Below are 26807 nucleotides of genomic sequence, written 5' to 3'. Positions count from 1 at the left end.
AGTCTTCTTACTGCCTGTGCTTGGGCTACAATATTCTCACTGTCATACTCAATGCATGTAATTCTACATATAAGATATACCATATAATAAGATGTTATTAATAGGAAGAAATATAAAAGAAACAGAATGTATTCTTGTTAAAATATATATCTTTGTATAATTCGTGGGTTATTTAAAGAAAAAGATGTAAGATATCAAAGAATTTAAAGTTTTATTTAGAAAGGTTAAAGAAAAGATAATGTAAAGAAAAGATCTTGCATAGAATTTTTTATCCTAAAATGATTCATTATGTAGGAAAAAGGAATTTTAGGACAAAACACAAAGTTTTATGGAAGGTGTTATAGATGCTGTGTGATATATGCATGATGAGATAAAGTTTATGAAAAGAAATTTATTAAGAAATTTTGACTAAAACAAAGATTTTGGTTAATATTAATATACTCTTAATAAAATGGCATAATATACTTATCCCAATTCTTTAACGTTTTGTTTTTAATTTTAAAATTATGACTACATAAGGTTTTTCTTTAATTTTGGTAAATAACCTACAAAAACAGCAACAGACTAGAACAACTGAGTGGCCAAGATCCTGAATAAAGTATTATTCCCCTTACTAATTCACAAATTCAAAAGGCTTATCAGCAAAATCTGGATTGGCAATCACATATATCTGATTTTATAGAAACAATTGATAATCATTATCCAAAAAATAAATTATTCCAGTTTCTACATTTAACTCAATAGATATTACCTAAAATAGTAAAAATCATACTCATCAAGCCTTAAAATATGTTATTTAAACAAAAAGGGGAGGTATATGTTCCCCCAGAATAGAGAAAATTAAGCCTAATTTACTTTAAATTTTTTTGAGTTATCATAAAAAAGATGATTTAACAGCAGTAGAGAAGTATTGGAAAGGGAGCCATCCACCAAATCTTTTCCCTCACCAGCCTATCTGGTAGAAAGATGATATAGAAGAATAAATGGAAAGAAGGATGGGCAAAGGTGTGGGGGAGAGGCTTTCCTTGTCTTTTGAGAGCTGATGGACAAATAGTCTGGATTCCAAGCAGAAGAATCAAACCCAGAGTGGAAACAGGAGGGGAAAAAATGGAGGAGACAACCAGAAGGGAAGGAGGCCCTGGTTGAGGGCTTTAAAAGGATGAAAATAAAGAATAGGAAGTGCTGAAGCAAGAAAACGTGCCAGCCATTGATCATGACATGTGGACAGCTGAAGAGGACCTATGAAGAAGCAGACAGAATACTGAAGTCTATGTCTGCATCTAAAACATCTGTAAACCTCTTTCTTGCCATGATCTGCATAGTGAGCATGGTGGTAAGAATGTCTGATAACCACACTTATCATTACTGGGCCTATATTCCCAATGCACCTTTAAATAAGATTGTCAACTGGGCTGACATTCCTTTCTTAGTATTTAATAATGATTCTAATTGGCTACCAGGACCTTATGATTATTGTGGTCCAATAATCATAGTCAATGAGGCCATAACTATAATTAATAAATACGAAGTTGAAACAGAAGGCCTGCCCATATGTATTGGTAAAGGTATTCATTGTTTAAAACCTGCTACTCAAATCTGGCTAGTCACCTGCAACTCTACCAGTGATAAATCTAAAGCCTTGTTATTTCTTGTAAGTGCAACCTTTTTTTCTGCTTCTGGACATACTAAATTTGCACCTCCAGATGTACCCATCTGTAAGGAGGTAGTAATTTCTGACCCTTAAATCTGGGTACAATGGAAAAATTGTAAAAGTCACATGGGACGCATTCTTACTGGCTCACCTTCTTGAGGTTATGTATTAATTAGACTGGAGTCCCTATGGGCATCCTGCCTCATCTTATAAAGTTAAAAAACTTCGTTATAAAAAACCTATCACCTCGATGTCTATAACAGACACTAACTTTGAAAGTCATGTTACCTGGCACCATTATGGTATGAGCACTCCAGCTACTCATAGTTCAGATGGCCCTCTTCATCAGCAACTGTGGAAATTATTGGCAGCTTCACACCCTTTGCAGGCCTGGATTACCACAAACACATTAGATCTAAACAGCAGTGGAGAGTGGAATTTTTACCTAAACTCTACTCATTATACTCAACCTTGTGTTAAATTGCCCTACTTATTCATGATTGAATATGCTATCTATGATGCACCTTCCTTCCTAGTGACTTATACCAACTGTTCTTATTTTTCCTGTATCGATTAATCCATAAAATTCAATCCCCATAAAGAAGCACTTTATATTCTTAAAGCCAGAGCAGGGCTGTAATTACCTGTTAAAATGAATAGAATTTGGCAGGAAACCCCAGCAAAGTTTGCTTTGCATAAACTGCTTACCCAGATTCTTAAATGTACCAAAAGATTGATTGGTCTATTAATAGCAGCTACTTTGGGAATTATTGTAGTCACTGCAACTGCCACCAAGGCCAGTGTAGCATTACACCAAACAGCTCAAAGCACTGAATTTGTTCAAAATTTGCATCACAAATCAAATCAATTATGGTCCACTCAGAATCAAATTGACAGCAAATTGGCTACTTAAGTGGCTGCCTTACAACAAGCAGTCACCTTACTGGGAGACCAGGTCATAAGTCTGCAAAAGCAACTTAGGCTCTGTTGTGATTGGAATATTACTCATTTGTATTTCTCTCTCTTTCTCTGTCTGTATATATAAAATCAAACTATTTCCTTGGGAAAACATTAAAAAACATCTACTCAATCAAGAACGTCTGACTGAACAGATTGGAAATTTACAACAGAAAAATACTAAATACCTTCAGTCACAAACTGAATTTACTCTCTAAGGCTGACACTATTATTGGCATCTCATCTTGTTTGGAGTCAGCTGATCCACTTTCTCATCTTAAAATCTACAAAAATTCCACCATAATAACTTGTAACATTATTTTACTCATTTACCTGTGCTAATTTATAGTCTGGAGAAAACTCTAAAAAAACCCAAAAAAAACAGCAGAGGACCGACGCATCACCATGATGGCCATACAACTGCATCAACTCATGTCTAATAAAAATTTTAAAAAAGGGGGAATTTGTTGGAAAAATATGATTGAGGAATTAATGAAGTGTAGCTCATAAGACTATTATAGTATCACCCTATGTTACTATATTAAACACAGAAACAGGAGTGTGCAGGGTTTAGCCCTGAAAGAATGTGTGAACTCAATGGTTCACTTATCAGAAGCTGCTATCAAGGGTGGGCTCTCATGGCTCCCATAGGGATGTTTTCCAGAAAGGCTTCCTGGTATCTCAAAATCTGTGAGCTTCCCTGTTTCCTTAGAAGACAAGGCAGGGCAAATATGACTCACAGGATGGGAGCCAGAGACAATGAGTGCCCTTTGACCATAGAGATGCCCCTGTGTTCTAAACAACCTGTTCATAGAGATCATTTTCCTGCTCTCTCCTCACTGTTTACCGTTAAGTACACAACAACTAGATCAAACAATATGTCACTATGCCTCTTTTGTTATACCTTTGTTAAATGATGACTATGTCTTAGAACTTAGAATTTAGCCCTTGAAAGACTTTGTACCTATTTGTTCACCTAGATAGAATAGAAGCCCTATGAAAAGACTTTTGACCCCAATCAACTGCCTGTCTCCCATAGCAACTGCATGGCCTGATATTTAAATATGTTACCCTGAAAACTGGTAATTGATATCTGTGATTATAAGAACCTATGTAAGTCTAACCATACTTTTAGACATTCATGGTGATATGTCTAGTCTACTGAATAAGCCCACTGTTATATCTGATCTTTTTATATAAAACTATAAACTATACCTTAGTCTCTGTATATTCTTTTATTCTATTTCCTATCAATTTTCTTATCCTCTGTGGTGACCCCTATCTAAGGGACCAGGCTTCACGGGGAAAGGCAACTGATCTTCCCACAGCTCTGCCTCAACTCTTCCCCATCCTCTATTCCACCTGGGATGTGAATCATCCCTTTGTCCAGCCTGTCCACACTATATATGCCACTATTTTTTATTAGTCATTGAGTTGCTATCGCAGATATCAGACTGACTATCGTGCTACCAACATGTGTGTTTTCAAGTAACACTTATTTTACTGAATAACGAACACAGAACACAAGAGTAATAATGTTGGTATGTTGCTGTAATTGCTCTATTTTAATGTTAATTATTGTTAATCTCTTACTGTGTATGATTTATAAATTAAAATTTATAAAAGTTATGCACATATAGAAAAAAATTCAAAGTATACATTGGTTTGGTGTATATCTGTAGCTTCAATCATTCACAGAGAGTCTTAAAATATATGTCCTATGAAGAAGGGTGACTCCTGTATATGTTGAATAGATTAACTAATAAGGTCATTTGAACCAAGAGGGTCATACTGTAGAAAATGTTTTTAGTGTCAAATTCGATTTCTTAAACTAGATACAAGGCTACGCAGGTTTTCTTTTCTTTTCTTTCTTTCTTTTTTTTTTTTTTTTGGAAAAGGAGTCTCACTTTGTTGCCTAGGCTAGAGTGCCGTGGCATCAGCCTAGCTCACAGAAAACTCAAACTCCAGGGCTCAAGCAATCCTCCTTCCTCAGCCTCCTGAGTAGCTGGGACTGCAGGCATGTGCCACCATGCCTGGCTAATTTGTTCTATATATATTAGTTGGCCAATTAATTTATTTGTATTTATAGTAGACACAGTGTCTCGCTCTTGCTCAGGCTGGTTTCAAACTCCTGACATTGAGCAATTTGCCCACCTTCGCATCCCAGAGACCTAGGATTATAGGTGTAAGCCACCAAACCTGGCCTATATAGGTTTTCTATTTCTTGTTTTATAATTTCGGAAAATTTATATCTTTACAGAACTTACCCATTTGTCTTAAGCTGTCAAATGTATTGATCAAATTGTTAGTACTATTTCTTTATAATAAATTTAAATCTGTATGATTTTTAATGAAGTTCCACCTTCATTCATTATATTGGTCATTTGTGTTTTCTTTTATCCCCTAGATTGATCTAGCTAGAAGTTTATCCAGGGTGTTGATATTTTCAATAAACCAGCCTTTACTTGATTGGTCTGTGTAGTCGGTGCTAGGTAAGGATACTCAGACATGAGTTTCTTCACTAGCTCAGCCAGCATGTGATGAGATCTGTTTGTTTCTGTATGATGCAATGGTTTATGCAATGATATAAGCAGAAGAATAAAATTATAGTGATGACTTGTCACACTCCCAGGCAGCCAGCAGGGTAGTAGCACAGGAATGTTTTTGTCTGGGACAACAGAAGATCCTGGACCAGGCCAACTGCCAGAGAGTACTGAGAGAGCCCTGGACTAGATGAAGCAATGGTAAGGCCACCATGGCACACCAGAGGGAGAAAGTGATCTAAGATGATAGTCATCAGAACTAAATTGATCGTATATTGGAAGGATGAGAGGGTGCAGAAGGAGATGGTTATATACACACCCAATGATTACAGTGCTCATCTGGGAGATGGACACACTTGAAGCTCTGACTCTTTTGAGGCAATACATAAACTAATCATCTTTACCCCTGTAATATGCTGAAATAAAAATTAAAAAAGAACTAAATCTTTTGGGAAGAGTACCACAAGGAGCTACTAATGCAGAAAGTCTATACTCAGCATTACAGAAATCCCCTCCAAAATTGAGAAATGTGGTGATTGGGGAGGGGACCCCAGGAAGGAGGTGTCAGGGGCTAGGGGATGAGGGTTGCAGGTGCCAGTGAAAGAAAAGACGCCTTTTTGCATGCTCCAACCTCTTTCATAGACTTCAAAAAAAAAATTTTGAAGGGCTCTCATTCCACAGTACATTACACATATTAGCTATATGAAAATTCATCCACAATATGATTCAATAATGTTGTAGGAAAAAAACAGAATGGCTTTTGATAATATCTCCTTGCAAATAATTATATTTTGCAAGGTTTTCATGTTTTCTTTTTGTTTGTATTTTGGTTTGTTTTTAACAAGCTAGAGGTTTTACATCAGGCTGCTGATATTGTTTTAGACCTTTGAAAGTTCACAGGTAGTAGCTTTTAGGCCTGTGTTGCTCCCCTGATAAAACAACCTTACCCTCCACTCTTCACTGTGCACACTGCTTGGGCAGTTTTATCTAGTCCTGTCACATCAGCTCCCCCTAAATGCTACAAGTGCTAAAATGCAGCTTCAGGTCCACATGGTAAACCACCACCCAGAGGTGGTTGCCTTCCCTGGACAACCCATACTCACACTTAGCTGGTTGGAAGCTAGGCTCACACTGTACCTTCTTTCACAACCACCTAGGTACTTCAAAACATCTTGTCTCAGCAGAAGACACCACAATCATTCATCCTCTGAATTTGTAAGTCCAAGAGTCGTTATCAAGGCCTATCCTTCACTCCAAATTCTTAACCACTTTGGTACTCGCTCACCAGCTGTGAACCTTGCCTGGAGCTGGTACTGATAGTCCACAGGATAGTTTGTGCTGTACATTGGTGATGAATCCGTTTTGCTCTTGTGTGATGAGGAAAGCTTTAAAGCAATGAAAGCTTGTTTTACTTTACAGGCAGCTTTAGGAAAACAACTGTAATAACTCATACTAAGGATTTGTTAAAAGATCACAGATTGGTAGTAACTTATATGCTGAACATACACACTACAACTACAGAGATAAAAGCTGTAAAAGTAAAAGATTTTGCTTGTTGCCTAAAGTCTACCTCAGCTGTGCACTTTCATATCATGGCTGTTGGCTAAAGTCAATACTCAGCTGTCCGTTTTCATCTGTGGCTGTCGACTATAGTCGATGCTCCTATAGAAGTGGTAAGTAGGCTTAAGTCCCATTGATTCCTCAATATTTCTGTTACCTGACTCATATGATCCTACCTCAGTAAAAAAAGTACCATTGTGCACTTCATCTCACCTGTAATATTACCTGAATCTACCTCTCTCCTTCCTAATTCCAAAGCCTCAGCTGGGCCCCAGTCACTGCCACCTTGATTGGTCTGATGGGTTCCCAACATGCCTTTCCCCTGAAAGTTGGCCACTCCAACCCATCTTCTACACCTCTACTAGGTAGAGGGATGCTAAAAGGCCAGTTTTATCACATCAATGGCTCAATAAATTCTTCAGAGGCCGCCACAGTTTCTGAGCTCTCAGAATCAGTATATAAAGCTCTTTTGTATAGACTCCAATTCCTGATAGTTTCCTCCCATGCTCTCCTCCATCACTCTGCCTGTGTTATTTTCATAAATGGTTAAGTGTCTACTATGCACCAACCACTGCTGAAGGATCCTATACATGCCCCATACTTTCTCACCATTTACAAATAAATGGATGTTCTAAATACACCATGTCATTTTCTACTACTTTACCCATACAAACATTGTGGTTCTTTTTTCCTGAACTCCTTCCCAATTCCTGAGCCTAATTAGCTACAGTCCATAGAAGTGTTACTACAGAGAAAAAATGTAGTGTATTTTCTTTACTTATAACTTACCTTGTTTTCTTTAGGAGCCCCCAGTCACAAATTTCAGGAAAAAAAAATTAAGTCCAACTCTCATTTCACAAATGAGAACACTGAGATTCAGTAAGCATAAAGAACTTGTTCAAAGTTATACAGGAAGTAGAGGAGCTTGATTTTCCCAAAGTGGTGCTTAGAAGTATGCTATACAGCTTCTTTCCAAATGGCTCGGTTATAGAAGTCTTTGCACTGCTTACAGGAACTTTCTGCTGTGAAGAAGCTTTGCTATGTGCTGAGTGGCTAAAATTTGGTCCATTCATTCAATTTAATTAATCCCTTCTGGCAACTTTCAGACTTTATAAGGAAAGAAAATCTCTCACTTAATGTTCCTTAGGCAAATGATACATTGGGGTAAATTGAAAGAATACTAGAACTTGTATTGATGTTTACTTTTACCTTTAAATGTAGTGATGATGCTTTGCTAATATATAGATAATAATAAATAAAGACTCTCATATGCATGAATTAGTGTTGCATGCCCCCAAGTTTTAGATAAACAGTAGGGACCCCTGTTCTCTACTGACCTCAGCTCATTTCCTTCTACTCTCCACCCAGCTCCTTCCACTTGAGCTACAACTCACCAAGCTCACACTCATTCGGCCCAACCCACCTGTCCACTGCCCTATATATTTTCTGATCAGCAAGCCATCCCTCATGTGCCAGTTTTCTAAGTCTATGTTTGTTTCTCAAATGGCCCTCAACTTTCTCTCTAGGGATCATCCCATCTCTGTCACTGACTGTGGCATTCATCTCTTCCTCCATCACCCTGTTGGCAGCAGAATGTCAGATGCTGGTCATCCTTGCTTAGATCTGCTACCTGGCCATCTGTCACCCATTGTGCTACCCCATCCACATTCCCCATGTTCTCTGTGTTCTCCTGGTGCTTCCATCTTTGCTGGGGACAATGTTCAATGCCATGATCCATGTGCTCTGGCCTCTGACTTTCCATTACTTCACCTCCATGGAAGGTCATCATTTAGTTTCTGAGATCCCAGCTGTATTTAAACTAGTCTCTGCTGACACTTCCCTCTATATAAGGATCTTTTTATCCATGGTGTTATTTTTCTCTTCCCTCCTGTCTTAGCTATTACAGCCTCATATGTATATATACTGTCCACTCGACTGGTGACAGTCTCAAGCGTGGGGCACATGGAAACCCTGGCTACTTACTTCTCTCACATGCCCCTGGAGTCTCTATTCTATGTGGCTTCCATTACCAAGTACCTTCTACAAAAGTCTCATTCCCCTGGGCAGAAAAAGTGGTCTCTGTCATCTACACCATCCCAATTCCAATACTTAACCCTCTCATCTACAATCTGACAGATGGGGATGTCTTTGGAACCCCCAGGAGAGTTCTCAGAAAATAGGGAATATTATATACTTAATTTTCCACCAAAAATCAAAATCTAAAACAATGAAACATATACATTGAAATGGTGGGATTTACTATATGTAGAGATACTTATTCATATGCATTGAACAATAAAGCCAGATATTTTTAAGAACAGATAATAGACAATAAGAAATTATCCTGTCTTGAAAGTTGATATGTAAATTGGTCATTTTCTTCCTTTCATTCATTTCTATATTTGTACTTAAATATAATATATTTGGAATGTAGCTTATTTGTGTACTATATCAAATATCCATTTCTTATTCCTGTGCAATCATCTTATTTTGTCATTGTTATTTATTTTGCTATGTTTTTGTTTTGAATTGACAAATAATTGTATATGTATATGTCAGACACAGTGTAATGATTTTATCTAGGCATACTTTGGGACAGATGTGATAAAACTAATTGACATTTCTCAAAAGACAGAAATGAATGTCCAACAGCTATATGTCAAAATGTTCAACCTATGTAATCATCATGGAAATGAAAGTTAAAGCCATAGTGATCTATTACCTCACAACTGCGAAAATGCCTGTTCTCAATATGTTGAATACTAAGTGCTGGTGAGGATGTGGGGAAAAGGAAACTCTTGCATATTGTTGCTGTGAATATAAATTAGGTCAGCCAAATTTATTTGTATTTCAGTAAATTAAGAGGGTGCCAGTCGTGTTTTTTTCTTTGATGTCTACCACCCAAGCCCTGAATCCCTGGGGAACACCACCACCACCATCTGAGCACCGTAGTTTGAATCAGTCAGTACCAATTTGATGGCAAGTACATATAGAGCCCGTTCTTCTGATCTTGTGTCAGTTCACTTAGGATAATGGGTTCACTCAATTCAGAAAAATATAAGCAGTGCTAGCTTACTGTCCTTTCTTAAAATTGAGTAATATTTCATTGTAAACATGCCAAATATTAATAATCCACTCATGAATTGACTGGCTCTTGTGTGGTATTTATTTTTTTTACTTTAAAATTGTAACCTGCTCATTAATTTTATTTCATCAGAATGTGTATCTTCGGAGGTATAGGTTCTTATCAAATAATCAGCAGATGTCTTGAAAGTTTCATCAAACTATAGGAGCTCCCTCTAAGAAAGCCCACAGGGGAGGGTGAACTGCAATGCAGATTACGGGTAATGACATATTCGTTACCCTTAGGATAACCTAGGTCACTTTGCAAATCTTATTACGTCTTGGCTGGGGAAACGCTATATTGATAAAACGTCCCCTCCTTCCTCAGGTGTAAAAGTGGCTCAGGGTGGAATTAAGGGTGGAGCAGCACCAAATTGGAATGGCAGCCTTATCCATCTCCCCAGCTGGAGCAATTGCTGGAAACAGCGCCAAAACAGGCACCATTGTCCCAAGAAGGACCAGAGATACTATCTTCTTAAGATTTGTAAATCCTTTTGAAAGATTTTTAAAAGGTTTTCATTAAAGAAATACTTTTTCTGAAACTGAGAAACATCACTTTCAAATGAAATATCAAGGAACATAGATAGCTCCCTATCCCACAATTTCCATGTGAAGGTGGGATCCAAACTTCAGTGAGCACCTAGCTTTAAGTTGCAAAATTATCTCCTCCTGCATTAACTTCAGAAGCTTGTTTTTTATTTGAATTTAACCAATTATCAAAAAAAGAGAGTCTCACTAATTACCCAGCAAGTTTATGGCGCACTGTTTAGGACGAATAGGGCTGTCTAGACCTCTTTCTTCAAAGCTAATTATTATTTATCTAGATAACATGTATGCAAAAGTTAGCATATGCTTAGTTATATACAGGAACGACTTTTTGTGTCCCTTTGCAATCTCTCAGTGGATTGGCACTGTGCACATCACATTGTGATATGAGTAATAAAAGGGTTTCTTTTAATTCCCTTTTAGCTTTGTGGAGTGGTTTTTTTAGTTGGATACAATTTACCATTAATATTTCCTGAACACTTTTCTGAATTAACACTGCAAGATAAACATAAAATGTGCCCACCACTTCTAAATTAGAAGGGCTTTGAACACTAGATTCCTTCTTGAGCTTCCAGTCTGTAACCTGCAAGTCTGCAGCACAGAGCTTCACTGTCCCCACACCTGCACACAGTAAGTTCTCTGGGCCTCTTTGGTGTCTACTGTCCCTCCGGAGCATACTTAGACCAGATTCCTGGTGTTATCCTATGAGAGTGAATACACTCTCATAGGATAAAAATCAGTAGTTCTATCCTTTCTCTGAATGCATCTCACATCTTTAGCGCTGAAATGGGCTCAGAGACCATGGGGCTCAGACACAAATGGGAACAAGATAACGTGCACTGGGTTGGACACATAAACTCCATTTCTGCATTTTGTTTTGCCCAAATGCCAGGAACTGCGCAGTGAGTGCTACTGAATCCAGGCCTCTCTAGAGACCTAAATCTGCAGCTCTGAACTCTGAATCAAAGTCTGAGAGTCCTCAGGAAGCATTAGAGCTCATTCCAAAAAGGAATTTATCTTCCTATTTTCCTTCGTAGTCTGTAAAAGCAAAGAATGCACAAGTTCAATCCAAACTAGGCATGGCCTCAACCTGGAATTCGCAAAACAGGGACATACTTTGGACTGTGGATGGACCAGAATCTCAGGGGAGACATATGCTTCGGTGTAAGAGATCAACATGGACCTGTAAGTTTAGTTTGAAAGGACCTATTTGGGGTGAGTGTAAACCATTTTCTAGATCTTGTGTAGTGTCATAGTATAGTTGTGTGAGAAGAATAGAAAGGCTAGCACCACATCTAAAATTTTCTGTAAATTATTGGACACTTAGTACTCATCCTTTCTGGTATAAGAAGGATTACATCAAACAATGTAAAGGCTTCTTCACAGTGCAACAAACCATACTTCTGAGCACATAGCACATGCTCAGTAGACATTGCATTATGCTGCTCTTCACTTTGGAAATTAAGTGTAAGTTGTGGTGAGTGTTGGGCAAAAGGCAGTGTGTACGCTGTGCTTGCTGTCTCTACCTGAGTGCTACCAATAATGGATCTAGGTTGAGCAACATCAGCACTAAAAGGGGACCTGACAAAGAACTCAATGAATGTACCCCTTCCACACCAGCAGACCACATATCTTAGAGTGAGGCCCACAGTGCCACATGATTGACATTCACATTTATGTTTCAGAGACAATTTTAAGGTAATTACCTTTCAGCCCAGGCTTTCAATCAGGATAACCTGGCTCGATTGAAGAAATACCATCACCTGCCTGTTGGGCTGTTTGGGAATTCCCATGTGGTTTTTAATTGTGCCCCCAAATAATTCTAATTTGATAGCAGTGTCAATCATTAGGACTCATGCATACATTCATGAGAATTGAGTTTAGTTTTTGTTTGAGATAGAAGTCACAGTTTCTGCTCTGTTGAGTTTGGTAGAGACAAATCAGTGTGGTCCATATTTTTACTCATGTTGCAAAAACTCCTGGCACCTGTAGCAGGGGGAGGTAACCGGAAGAAAAGACAGGAGAACCTCCCATTTTGGTTTCCATGAATGAGCTGATCATAGCTGACTGTTTACTGTGAGCAAGAAAAAGTGAGTGTAGCTCTTCTGCATTTTAGGTTCCTCCTGCTTGTGAGTGTTGTGGAAACAAGGGAAGAAATTGTGCTGACTCCTTTTAGGGCAGTCTCAAGATTTAATTCTGATTGTTCCACACAGTCTCACCTGAAAATAAATTTCAGAGTAGGAGAAGAGGAGGAAGAGATGGCTGGTTTTCAGGTAAGTGTGTCCCAGATTAGGGGTTGTGTCAACTGTTTCTCCTAGAAAGTAATGTAGAACTTCAATGTTTTTAACTTGTAAACCTTTACTTCTTTACTTCTGATGTATATGCCTAATACGTTTTGCAACAACATTTTTTTTTAATTTCTTCTTTTGATAGTCAAGGAGCTCTGGAAAATCCATCCTCCGTATCTAACAGAGCCTGCTCTACATTCTCTCCCATAAGCTTCTTAATACAGTAGCCAATTTGTATAAGAAACGTATGACATGATTGAAAATGTAACCATTGTGACAGATCAAGATAGAATAGTGTGGATGTCTGAGATTCCTGTTGGATATAGTCTTTGAATTTGAGTGAAGAGGGGGAACGTGTGCTCTCAAAGTTTTATCTGGCTGCTTGATCAGCTCTATGTAAAATATTATTAGGAGAATTCAGGAAGAGGAGAGCATTGATTGCCTAGGATAATCAGAAAATCATGGAAAAAACAGAAAATAGAAGACTTGCTCTGTATGATGCTAAAGTATTTACATACATCATTAAAGATCACAACAAATGGGAAGAATCTGTATCTGAAATTTGCATAAAACTGATGATTCCTCATGATTACATATTGTTGGCACTGCCATGCCAGCAGTGATTTTGTTTCCTCCCCTTTTCAATGGTACCTAACACCAATTTGTCCCATTAAAGTTATGTTAATTTCATTCACTTGTGTAAGATGCTCTCTGACAGATTTCTCCAATATAAAGTTAATTTTTTTTTTATCATTAAGCGTCCCGTGGAGATTTACTGACTGTTGTGAATCAACCATCACATTTAATCTGGAAGCTCCCCTTTCTTCTTATAGCTTGCTTTAAAAAATGAGGGCTGTCATCTGTTTCTGTTCAGATGAACTGCGATACATTCAAAGTCTACCATTTACTGCATCCTTACAAAATACTTTCCTTAGGCAAGAAGCATTGATATCAGCAGTTATATCATATGATGCAGAGATTCAGGCCCCATCCCAGATCACCTGAATCAGAATCTGTATTTTTTTTTAAATTATTTTTTTTTATTTTGGCATATTATGGGGGTACAGATTTTAAGGTTTCAATAAATGCCCATTTCTCCCCCTCCCCCCAAAAGTCTGAGTCTCCATCATGACCATCCCCCAGATGGTGCACATCTCACTCACTATGTATGTATATACCCGCCCCCCTCCCCCCTCCCACCTGCCCAATACCCTATTACTGTAGCACCTATGTGTCCACTTAGGTGCTACTCAGTTAATACCAGTTTGCTGGAGAATATATCTGGTGCTTGTTTTTCCATTCTTGGGATACTTCACTTAGTAGTATGGGTTCCAGCTCTAACCACGTCTTCTTGCTTCTTTCCTCTAGTTTCTGCTAGAATCGGTCTTTTCTGCAGAGACCCTCTGTCTGGCGGTCCAGACTGTATTTTAACAAAATCTCTAATTCTTCATTGTACTCGTAAAAATTAGGTGATACCTTCTAACTCTCTAAGTTTCTTTATGTGAGAAATATGCACAATTTATTAATGTGATGTAAATGTAACACACATAAATTTATATTACAGTAGTAAGGCCCTTAAATTTGTATTCAATAATTTATCATCCAAAGCATAATCATATGCACACAGTTTCATACATCTTTTGTGATCTTCATTCCTGCAGATAAGAGAATGTCTTCAATAACATCAATGTGCTAACAATTATATTGTTGGATAATTCCAGTCACTCATATGTCAGAAGCAGTTCTCATAACTCATTTTCATTGTAGTCTAATGAATCTCTCTCTCTACGGCCACTTGGGAAACATGTGTCTTTTTACAGGAGATGGTGACATTCAGGGATGTGGCTGTAGAATTCTCTCCAGAGGAGTGGGCATGCCTTGACAATGCTCAGCGGAATTTGTATAGGGATGTGATGCTGGAGAACTATGGAAACCTGGTCTCCCTAGGTGAGGATCACTTATATACAGAATTCCTGGCGGGGTGCGGTGGCTCACGCCTGTAATCTCTGGGAGGCCGAGGCGGGCGGATTGCTCAAGGTCAGGAGTTCGAAACCAGCCTGAGCAAGAGCGAGACCCCGTCTCTACTAAAAATAGACAGAAATTAATTGGCCAACTAATATATATATAGAAAAAATTAGCTGGCATGGTGGTGCATGCCTGTAGTCCCAGCTACTCGGGAGGCTGAAGCAGGAGGAATGCTTGAGCCCAGGAGTGTGAGGTTGCTGTGAACTAGGCTGATGCCACAGCACTCACTCTAGCCTGGGCAACAAAGTGAGACCCTGTCTCAAAAAAAAAAAAAAAAAAAAAAAAATATATATATATATATATATATATATATATATATATACAGAATTCCTATTCCACATTAACACCATTTTTTTATTGATAGTTTTTTAAAAGTTTCTAATTTACATAAAATTTATTTATTTATTTATTTATTTATTTATATTTTAGTCCGTTATTGGGTATGAGAGTGAAGGTTACTTATATTGCCCATGCCCCACTCTCCCCTCAAGTAAGAGCTTGAAACATGTCCATCCCCCAAACGTTGCACATCTTACTCGTTGTCGTTGTATACACCCATCCCCTCCTTCCCCCTCCCACACTCCTGACAATCCATAAATGTTACTCCTACATATCCACTTAGGTGTTGATCCATTAATATAATTTGCTGGTGAGTACATGTGGTGCTGGTTTTTTCATTCTTGAGATACTTCACTTAGTAAAATGAGTTCCAGCTGTATCCAGGAATATACGTGAGGTGCTATATCACCATTGTTTCTTAAAACTGAGTAGTATTCCATGGTATACATATACCACATTTTATTAATCCACTCATGAATTGATGGGCACTTGGGTTGTTTCCATAGCTTCACAATTGTGAATTGTGCTGCTATAAACATTGGAGTGCAGGTGTCTTTTTCATAAAGTGACTTTTGATCTTTTGGGTAGATGCCCAGTAGTGGAATTGCTGGATCAAATGGTAGATCTACGTGTATCGCTTTGAAGTATCCCTATATTGCTTTCCACAGAAGCTGAACCAGTTTGCAGCCCCACTAGCAGTGTAGGAGTGTTCCTATCTCTCCACATATATGCCAATATTTATTGTTTGGGGACTTATACTGGAAAGTCATTCTTACTAGAGATAAATGATATCTTATTGCAGTATGCTCAACATCTCTGATCATCAGGGAAATGCAAATCATTTTATTCTTAATGTATTTTTAATTTTTGATCTGTTCTATGTCTATGTTATATAATATTAGAATCCAAGGTTCGGAATAACATGGCAGCATTTCAATTTCTCTACATTCTCAACATATGTATGTATGTATGTGTATATATGTTTACTTATTGAAAAGTTCTCAATGTAACCGAACGTTCCCAAACAGCAAATATTGGTGTGGATGCAGAGAGAGAGGAACACTCCTACACTGCTGGTGGGACTGCAAACTAGTTCAACCTCTGTGGAAAGCAACATGAATGAATTTTATATCCATGCTTTTAATGAAAATTTGAAGATTTTGGTCCATAAAATAAAATCATTAGATGTCTCATGTTATCTTGAACCTTTCCCTTTGTTGGGATTTCACACTAGATTAGTGGTTACTCTAGAAATCAGGGTATACAATTGTTGTCTGTACCTTGGAATAGAATTTCCACCTCTTATTTATTTAGTGCTAGTGGGAATTGGTGCTCTAGTCATAAATTAGATCAATTTTTATCATTCTACAGGGTCTGTGAGAAAGCAATATGTTGCAAAGGAATTTTCTAGAACCTTCTCTAATATTCTCTCTACTAAGGATAGTACTGCATTAGTAATTGGAAACTCTTCAGCAAGAGTCATGTGAAATTTTTCTAATAAAACAGGTCTTGCCGAGTCAAAGCCAGAGCTGATCACATGCCTGGAGCAAAGGATAGAGCCCTGGATTATGAAGAAAGAGGAAGCAACAGCTAAATATCCAGGTAGGTGAGATTCAGTGAAGCAGATTAACAAATGTTAGAGAGCCAAAAGTCAAGGAGGAGGGCAGATATTAAAAAGTGGGTTTGAATATTCTGCTCTTTTGGAAATGATTTTTAGAAGCCTGTGTATGTTTCTCTTTATCTCACAGAAGGACATCTTCTGTCCCACGCTCTTAAACTCTCTAAGAACTCTACCCATGCAGTGATCTTCCTTAGAATTCAGTGAGAGCCAAACTTCTTGTCATGGCTTATAAGGGAATACATTATCTATCAGCATTTCTATTTCTTAGGAGTAATGGGACTATCTGCATATTTTAAAGACCATGACATTAAACCATCTTTGACAGTATTTCAGTTTTCTGTCCTTTCTGGAGTACAGTGGCTGATCATAGCTAACCGCAACCTCAAACCTATGGGCTCCAGAGATCCTACAACCTCTGTCTTCTAAGTAACTAGATCTATAGGCATGAGCTACCATTTTGTTATTATTATTTTCTTATAAAAATAGAGTCTCCTCATGTTGCTAGGGCTGGTATCAAGATCCTGGCTTCCTTCTTGCTTGGTCTCCCAAAGTGCTGGGATTATCAGGGTGATCCTCCATGACCAGGTCCATGTTTTAAGTTCCTTTTGATGCCTCATTTCTGAAATGTGAAACGGGGAATAGTGAAGATGTTGGGATTTGTTTCTGCAATGCAAGAAACACTAGGGAATGATATTTATATTTTCTGCATCATGATTTCCAATTCTACGTTTTCAGAGGCAATCCTACAGAAAGTCAGATTCACTAATTTTGTACAAATGCATATCCTCTTCCTAAATGTAAAAATATCTAATGTTATTTGACTAAAAAAAATCTTTTTCTAGTATAAAATGAGAGTAAAGTTTCAGCTTTATTATACCCAAATACCCAAACTATAATATAGTTTATTTTCTCTGTTCACCTCATATAATTATAATTCTTAAATACACTGTCTCATTCAGTGCTTCAAATAACTGAATATATTTATACTCCCAATTGATATATAATACTTTGATAACTTATGTTCCATAATTTCCTCCTATTTAGTAGCATCAGAAATGTGTCACTCATATGTGTGTGTGTGCATATATTTCTGTGTGTGGGGTGCTTAATGGGTGGAAGTCTCCACAAATAATATTTGTATAACTGCATAAATTTATTGTACACACTGTAGTGATATGATGTGTGTATGAATGGTAAAACAATAAAATTAAGGTAATAAACATATCCATCATCTCACATACTTATCATTTAATTATAGTGAGAACATTTATTAATAGTGAGTTCTATGGTCTGAAAAATTTTAAGTGTATAAAACATTATTAATAACTCTAATCATGTTGCCATACAATAGATCTCCAAGATCTATTCATCTTATAACTAAAAGATTTTACCCTTAAAATCTCCTCATTTTTCCTTACTCTACACCCTGGAAACCACTGTTGTACTCTTTACTTTTGTAAATTCAGCTTTAAAAAAATTATCCATAGCAGTTTTTATCTTTCTGGGAATGGCTGATTTTACTTAGCATAATGATTCCTATGTCCATCCATGTTGTTGAAATGCCAGGATATTTATCATTTTCATGGCTTAGTAATATTATATGGTAGGTGTTTGTACAGTCATTTTTTATTCTATTCATCAAAGCAGGCATTTAGTTTGTTTCCATTTTCTTGCCTAATGTGCATAATGCTGCAATATATATGGGGGTGCAGAATCTTCTTCAGATACTGATTTTACATGAGTATACTCATAGGTAGAATTGGTGAATGATGAGGCAGTTGTATTATTTATATTTTTTAACAAATCTGTATGATGACACTGTCCATTTATAATCAATAACAGTCTACAGGGATGGATTTCCTGCACACTCTTGTCCTCACTTATTATGTCTCTTGTTTTGGACATTAGCCATTATAAAAGTCTACAAATTTGAAGAATGTGGCAAAGCCTTTAACCAGTGCACATACCTTACTCCACATAAAAGAATCCATAGTGGAGAGAAACCCTACAAATGTGAAGAGTGTGGCAAAACCTTTACACGGTGCACACACCTTACTCGACATAAAAGAATCCATAATGGAGAGAAACCATACAAATGTGAAGAATGTGGCAAAGCCTTTTCCCAGTCCTCAATCCTTATTCATCATAAAAGAATCCATAGTGGAGAGAAACCCTACAAATGTGAAGAATGTGGCAAAACCTTTACATGGTGCACACACCTTACTCAACATAAAAGAATCCATAATGGAGAGAAACCCTCTAAATGTGAAGAATGTGGCAAAGCCTTTTCCCAGTCCTCAATGCTTATTCAACATAAAAGAATACATACTGGGGAGAAACCCTACAAATGTGAAGAATGTGGCAAAACCTTTACAAGGTGCACAAACCTTACTCAACATAAAAGAATTCATACAGGAGAGAAACCCTACAAATGTGAGGAATGTGTCAAAGCCTTTACCCAGTGCACACACCTTACTCGACATAAAAGGATTCATACTGGAGAGAAACCCTACAAATGTGAAGAATGTGGCAAAGCCTTTACTTGGTGCACACACCTTACTCAACATAAAAGAATTCATACTGGAGAGAAACCCTAGAAAGGAATAGAATCTGGCACAGCCTTTATCCAGCTAAAAGGCCTCACTCTACATAAATGGATCCATAAAGCAGAGAAACCATACAAATGTGAGGAATGTGGCAAAGCATTTTCCCAGTGACACACCTTAATCTACATAAAAGAATTCCTATCACTGAAAAATTTTACGAATGTGAGATTTGTGGCAAAGTCTTTAATATTTGTTCACATCTTATTCAACATCAAAGAAATCATACTAGATAAAAGTTAGATAAATGTAATGAGTATGTAAGTGCTTTTCCAATGTATTAGCCTTAAAATGCACAACAGTACTGAAACTTAAAGTAAAATATAATGATGTAGACTGCTGACAATACCTTTAGTTATAACAGATCTTACCAGATATGGGAGAACTTACACTGAAAGAAATGCTCCAATATATTCTAAATATTGCTCAACATCAGAATAATATTAAAGAATAGAAACCTTACAAATATAATGAACGTGAAAAAATATTTATGCAAAAGATATACCTTAGAGAACACAAAAATAGTTGATACATAAAACTACTTTAATAAATTTCAGAATGCAATTAATCAAGAATCAAATATAAACATATATCCGATGACTCGCAGTGCAATACACTAATGCACTAACACATTCACACATTTATTTAAACCAGGTTGTTCATTATAAAGAACTACCCAGTTAAAATAGTTAGTTGATTTATTTGTATGTTAGCTTTAAAACAAGAGAGATTTTCTGAGAGTTATAATTACATGTAAAATATACTTTCTTGTCAGTGTGGGGTGAAATTGTAATAAAGTGAAATTTTGTTTTGCTATTTGTGACAAGCAAATACTGATATTATTCAACTTTAAATACAATCGATGGTATGCTTTCATTCTTAGCGTGCATGTGAATGTGTGTGGTTAATGATAGCTACATCACATTTATTAGAGGTCTTTCTCTATTAAGTAGGCATTATTCATGTACTTTTCTATGGAAAATTAAAAACACTGAAATGTAAGCTTTACTAAATTGAGAGGTACTATGGAGTTTTCTTATAACAAACAGTATTTTAAGTGATGTATGATGTAGGTATACAGACTAATATTCTCCTCATAATCAGAATGAAAAAATTACAATATGAAAAATAACTTGTTTTAATATTGCACATTACGATAATAAAATAGAATGAAATTTGGAATGTTTTTAGATTGCATGTGAACTTAATTTGTTTCATTAAATTAAAAATATTTTTAATATGTCAAACATGTTGTAGATAGAATGAAGTGTTATTTTGCACCAACATTAATCTATCCCATGTTACTCAATGTTGGAGGTAATGGATTATAAAAATGTACTGTTGGGTTACACAGTACAAAGACATCATTTGTGATCCTTTTTATTAGTTGCTCTACTTTGAAGAATATTGTTCCCAAAGCTTTTTTTAATCATATTTATACTTATATTGTTGCTGTAATGCTTATAATAAAGATTTTGCACTTAATGAAAAGTGATACATTCCTGAACATGGAATGACTAGTTGTTACATTTTATCCTACATTTTTCTTTCAACATGCAACTTGCTTGGCCAGTAAAACAGAAATAAGCATATTTTTTTAATTTATATTGAATCAAGTATACAAATACATCATGGTTAAGTTGACCTATAGTTGCAGTATATTTACAGAGCGAGTAATTATGTTTGTTTGAATGTGGATATATACTTATTTTGAACAGAAAAGAAGAAATATTAGACAAAATGGGTAATTTCAAAAGTGTTGAGAATTTACTAGCAAACTAGAAACTTCAAAGATTCTGAAAGGAAATATTTTGTTCCCTTTATATTGAATTAATTGTTTAAAACCCTAAGCCTCTGAATGGGAACCTGCCCATGCCAATCCCCTGTTCTTACATGCTTATTACTCATGCTAGGCCTACTATGTTTTTTTATTATTTCAAAGTTCATTAAGTATTTGTTATGTGATGTGATCTGCAATTACAGCAAAGATTGTTATAAAACTTACTGGTGCTCATAAAATTACCTGAAGGTATGAATAATTCCACAGTGTAGTAATATCATTTTACTTAGTACATTCTACCTTTTCATTCTAATTTGGGAAGCATATTGAAAGCACTTTTTGGTTACTGTTTCTTTTACTTTTGGTCATCGAACTAATTGATTTATTGACTTTATCAGGCTACTTTGTTCAGGTAAACACTAAGAAGGATTTATAAATTATGGAGTTGATTTTATATTTAAATAGGAGAAAAAAGTACAGGACAGTGTTAGATATGTAATAGATGCTTCATAATTAGCAGTCAATATGTCTGTGGGAGTGAGCTTGTGGCTCCAGAGAAGAGATTGAAAAAGTCATTGATTTTGCATGTGGAGCGAGGGGACAAACAGAACAACCAACTCTTGGAATTTATAAGTGGAAATTCTGCTTCTTTCATTTCATAATTATCTCCAGTTTTTTTGCCATTTTTTATCTTCATTCACTTCTGCAACTGTATCTAAGCCATTCTTGTTTTGGCCTCTGCTTGTGCTACAATATTCTCACCATTGTGCTCACCCCCAGCCAGTTCACGCAGTACCTTAAAAGTTCTGATGAGCAGAGTAGAATATTTTTAATTTCATGAAAAAAAATTTAACTAGAGAGCTTGAGACCATTTACAGGCAATACATACAGCATTCTGATTATTTAATTAAGATTAGAGAGTTTCAGTTTCCTAAGGTTAAAGTTAGAGCCTTAAAGTCCAAAGAAAGATGAACAATTCTGAAGGCCAGAGGATTAAATCAGGAACTCAGCATTGTTTGCTTTGTAAAAGCAATCTGTTACTAGATCCTAACATATAACGCCATAAATATGAAAATAATTACAAGAAGTGAAGCATTACAAAGTGTATGATGCATATCTTAAGTACTATATAAAGAAATATGAGAATTTGGCAATCTCTTAATGGGGATTTTAGGTAAATAGGATTGAATTTAATTTTCTATGAATTACTTATAGTACAACATATGCATCCATCTAGAATCCACTTATGAGTGTGTATTTTCAGGGTTAGAACATAATGGAATGATTTATCTGGATTGAAAATATTTGCAATAATCTTTATGTGATATTTAAATCTTAGATAATTTATTTTACATAACTTCAGCTTCCTTTATTTTAGTAGGTGCAGGGTACAGTACACAGTTCTCATTTTTAGTCATCTACCTTTGGCCAGCAATTCAGTCATTCTTTCTAAGGGAATTTCAGGATCATGGCTACTTTTTGATTGAAAATTTCATTAGTGATTTTGGATGAAATCTTGTTATATGTGCTCACAGTGGCCAGAGGGGAGACAGTGAGCACCACATACCTCTTCAGTCCTCTTCCATAACATAATCTTCAGCACCAGGAAGTCCAGGTGTCTTTAGCTTCAAATAAAAGCATTAAAACCCCTTTCATGTTCTATGCTGAATTATGAATCTGTTGGTAAATAACAGAGTTCCCTTGCTTATGACAGACAAATGGAATGGCAAAAGCAGCACTCTCACTCTGTTGCCTGGGCTAGAGTGCCATGGCATCAGCCTAGCTACAGTAACTTCAAACTCTTGGACTCAAGCAATCCTTCTGCCTCAGCCCCCCTAGTAGCTGCGACTACAGGCATATGCCACAATGTCCTGATGATTTTTCTATATATTTTTATTTGGCTGATAAATTTATCTGTAGATTTAGTAGAGACATGGTCTAGTTCTTGCTCAGGCTTTTTTCAAACTCCTGACCTTGAGTGATCCTCCTGCCTTGGCCTCCAAGAGTGCTAGGATTACAGGTGTGAGCCACTGTGCCTGGACAGCACAGACTCTCTTCACACCAAGAGCTCACTTAAAGAATTGGCTCAAATAGAAAGGTTAATTCCTTAGGATTGGAAATCTCCTGTGCAAATAGTTATATCTCCACCTAATTTTTTACAGTTCACCACTTGATGCAGGACTCACATGTGTCAGAACCCCTAGCTAAATGAGTCTACAGACCCACCAGTAAAAATGTCTGGCACAGATTATGGGTCCACACCTCTCATCTCTCACAAATATCAACTCACAATGGATGAAAGACTTTATCCTATGGCATAGAAGAAAATGTTGAAAATACTCTTACATACTTCAGCCTAGACAAAAAATTTAGGAAGATTACCCCAAAATCAATCACACCAACAACAAAAATAAATAAATCAGGCCTCATCATACTAAAAAGTTTCCACACAGCCATTAAAAGTATAACTAGAGCAAACAAACAACCTAGAGAATGGGAGAAAATATTTGCATGCTATATATTCAATATATTTCTAATAGCTAGAATTTATACATAACTCCAGGAACTCAGTAAGATAAAATCAAACAACCTGATTAAAAGTGTGCCAATATATGAACAGAAAGTTTTAAAAAGGACATGTACTATGGCCAAGAAGCATATGAAAAAAGTGTGTACATCTCTATTCATCAAGGAAATGCAAATGAATACCAAACTGAGATATCCCTTAACTCCAGTGAAAATGGCTTTTATCAATAAGCCCCAAATAAGTGTAGGTGTGGATGTAGAGAGGTAGGAACACTTATATATTACTAGTGGGACTGCAAACTGGTACAATCTCTCTGGAAAGTTATATGGAGATACAGGAAAGTACTAAATTTAGAACATCCATTTGATCCAGAAATCCCATTATTTGGTATCTAACCAATGTAAAAACGTCATCCTATAATAAATACATCTGCACTTGAATGTTTATAACATCAAAATTTACAATTGCAAAGAGGTAGAAACATCCTTGGTACTTATAAATACATTAATATAAATATATCTATAAATAAATATAAAATGTGATATATGTATACCATGGAGTACTACTGAGCCTCAAATTCAGTGGCTAAATGACACCCTTTTATATTATCCTTGATTGTTCTGGAGGCCTTTCTTTAAAGTAAACTATCACAAGAATGGAAAAACAAGCACCACAAATAGTCACTATCAAATTGTTACCAATTGATTAACACATATGTGAACAAATGGAAGTAAAATTCAGTGGGTATTGGGCTGTTGGAAGGGGGAGAAGGTGTTGGGAAAATCCACTCCTAATGAGTGTGGTGCACACGATCTGTGGAAGGGCACAGTTGTAGCTCTGATCAGTCAGCGCAAAAGCAATATACATATTCTAAATGATTTACTCCCATAATATTTTGAAATTACAAAAACAATTTTGTAATATGTAATAAAGTTTTGAAAAGTTCATCTCTGTATCTCTTTAAGATATTCTTTTTATCTTAATTATTGTAAAATCACAAAAATGAAAGCTTAATTACTTTTAGTTGTTAACATCGGTCATGTGAGCTATATTTACATCATCATGTACTATATTGTCTGGAATGTATGTACTAAGTAAATGTGAATTTCAGTACACATGAGAAAACTACCTGTTTTGCCCATTGCCTAACTGCTGACAAAATGCATTATGTTTTCTGTTCCTAGCAGTGTAACAGCTTAGAAATATCCTACGGATACAATCAAAATACATCTGTCTTATTGTGACTGAGGTTTCATTAAGCATATTGTCATCGAGGTTTATCTATATTGTGGATGTTATTAGAGAATCTATTTTTTCTTAAGCTGAGAAATAATCCATTATTTCTACATTTCAAATAGTATTTATCTGTTCATTTGGCAAAGGCAGTTTGGGTTGCTCTCATCCACTGACTTTTGTGAATTATGGTGAAATAAATATGCATATGAATAGAACTCTTTATTTTACAATATATGCAAGAGCTTATTTGTGTTTCTTTCTCATTCATTGGTCCAGGTGTCTCTGCCATTAGATAACTTCTTTGACTACTGTATCATTTTTTTTTATTTTTCTATTTTTATTTCAGCATATCATGGGGGTAGAAATGTTTAGGTTATGTGTGTTGCCTTCACCCCCGGAGTCAGAGTTTTAAGCATGTCCATGCCCTGATGGTGCACATCGCACTCCTTATGTTTGTATATACACATCCCCTCCTTCCCCTCCCACCTGCCCGACACCCGATAAGTGTTATTCCTATATGTCCACTTAGGTGTTGATCAGTGAAACCAATTTTCTGGTGAGTAATGTGGTGCTTGATTTTCTATTCTTGGAATATTTCACTTAGGATAATGGGGTTCAGCTCTATCCAGGAAATTACAAGAGGTGCATATCAGTGTTGTTTCTTATAGCTGAGTAGTATTCCAAAGTATACATTTTTAATGTTTTAAAATGGGTAAGTGTGGTACCTATAGCATTGCTTCTCTTTTTGATGATTGTTCACATCTTTGTGGTCTCTTTAGATTTCATATTATTTTGGGGTTTGCTATTTCTATTTTTGAAAAAATGAAATTGAGAATTTGAAAGGAATTGTATTTAATGTGTAGATCACTTTGGACATTTTCACAACATTAGGTCTTCTTCCCTTGAACAAGAACATGTTCAAGAGTGTGTTGTTTATTTTCCTATACTTTTGAATTTCTCTGTGTTTTTTTTTTTTTTTTTTTATTTTGGCATATTATGGGGGTACAGATTTTAAGGTTTCAATAAATGCCCATTCCCCCCCTCCCCCCAAAAGTCTGAGTCTCCATCATGACCATCCCCCAGATGGTGCACATCTCACTCACTATGTATGTATATACCCGCCCCCCTCCCCCCTCCCACCTGCCCAATACCCTATTACTGTAGCACCTATGTGTCTACTTAGGTGCTACTCAGTTAATACCAGTTTGCTGGAGAATATATCTGGTGCTTGTTTTTCCATTCTTGGGATACTTCACTTAGTAGTATGGGTTCCAGCTCTAACCAGGAAAATATAAGGTGTGCTATATCACCATTGTTTCTTAGAGCTGAATAGTACTCCATGGTGGACATATACCACATTTTATTAATCCATTCTTTGATTGATGGGCACTTGGGCTGTTTCCACAGCCTTGCAATTATGAATTGTGCTGCTATAAACATTCGAGTGCAGGTGTCTTTTTTGTAGAGTGTCACTGGATCATTTGGGTAGATGCCCAGCAATGGGATTGCTGGATCAAATGGTAGATTCACTTGTATCGCTTTAAGGTATCTCCATATTGCTTTCCACAGAGGTTGAACTAGTTTGCAGTCCCACCAGCAGTGTAGGAGTGTTCCTCTCTCTCCGCAACCACGCCAGCATTTATTGTTTGGAGATTTTTTGATAAAGGCCATTCTCACTGGGGTTAAGTGATATCTCATTGTGGTTTTGATTTGCATTTCCCTGATGATTAGAGATGTTGAGCATTTCTTCATATGTTTGTTGGCCATTCTTCTGTCTTCTTTAGAAAAATTTCTGTTCAAGTCCTTTGCCCACTTTTTAATGGGGTTATTTGATTTTTTCTTCCTAATTTTCGTGAGTTCTAAGTATATTCTAGTTATCAGTCCCTTATCGGATGCATAGGATGCAAAAATTTTCTCCCATTCTGTAGGCTGTCTGTTTACTTTCATGACTATTTCTTTGGCTGTGCAGAAGCTTTGTAGTTTGATCATGTCCCATTTATTTATTTTT

At 36.4% G+C, this 26807-nt stretch overlaps 1 pseudogene; it reads left to right on the top strand.

Moving 5' to 3' along the window:
- Positions 1 to 1213: 1213 nt before the first annotated feature.
- Positions 1214 to 26807, top strand: part of LOC142866384 (uncharacterized) — a 58506-nt pseudogene continuing 32912 nt past the window's right edge.

The sequence above is a fragment of the Microcebus murinus genome, unplaced genomic scaffold (assembly GCF_040939455.1).
Source record: "Microcebus murinus isolate Inina unplaced genomic scaffold, M.murinus_Inina_mat1.0 scaf004_hap2_Mmur4.0, whole genome shotgun sequence".
NCBI lineage: Eukaryota > Metazoa > Chordata > Mammalia > Primates > Cheirogaleidae > Microcebus > Microcebus murinus.
This window is presented reverse-complemented; position numbering and strand designations above follow the sequence as displayed.